Raw genomic sequence first — 499 nt, forward strand, 5'->3', positions numbered from 1 at the left:
AATAGTGACAACAAAATAGTAGAAGCATACTAGTAGTTGCTCTAGCTAAGTTTGTGTACTTGGAGAGATTAAACTATACATCAGATTTCAATAATTTAATTTTTTGGAATTTGTGTACTCAACTTAGTTGTTTAAATAGTCATGAAGCATTAAAGGGTCAAAAAGTAAACTTTGTTAAGTGTTTCATTATACCTAGCCTCTTTCATGTCATTGCCCATTTTCTTAGACAACAAAAAAAATTGTACAATTGATTCAATATTTTTAAACAATTGCCAAAATAATTGTACAACTTTTGTGAAAATTCCCTAATAATAAGATAATAATAGCATACTATTGATATTAATTAAATTTTACAATTTATCTAATTGAAAAGAATGCTATGAACATATAAAAGATTTTGTAATTAGCCAATAGACTATTATAGTTGCAAAAACATCATTATCATATGCCTGAAAATGGCAAACCTTATTGTATACAACCAAATTCTCAACTTAGGCAC

The sequence above is a fragment of the Cupressus sempervirens genome, chromosome 4 (assembly GCF_028749045.1).
Source record: "Cupressus sempervirens isolate cs-2001-9-10 chromosome 4, ASM2874904v1, whole genome shotgun sequence".
In the NCBI taxonomy this organism is placed as follows: Eukaryota; Viridiplantae; Streptophyta; class Pinopsida; order Cupressales; family Cupressaceae; genus Cupressus; species Cupressus sempervirens.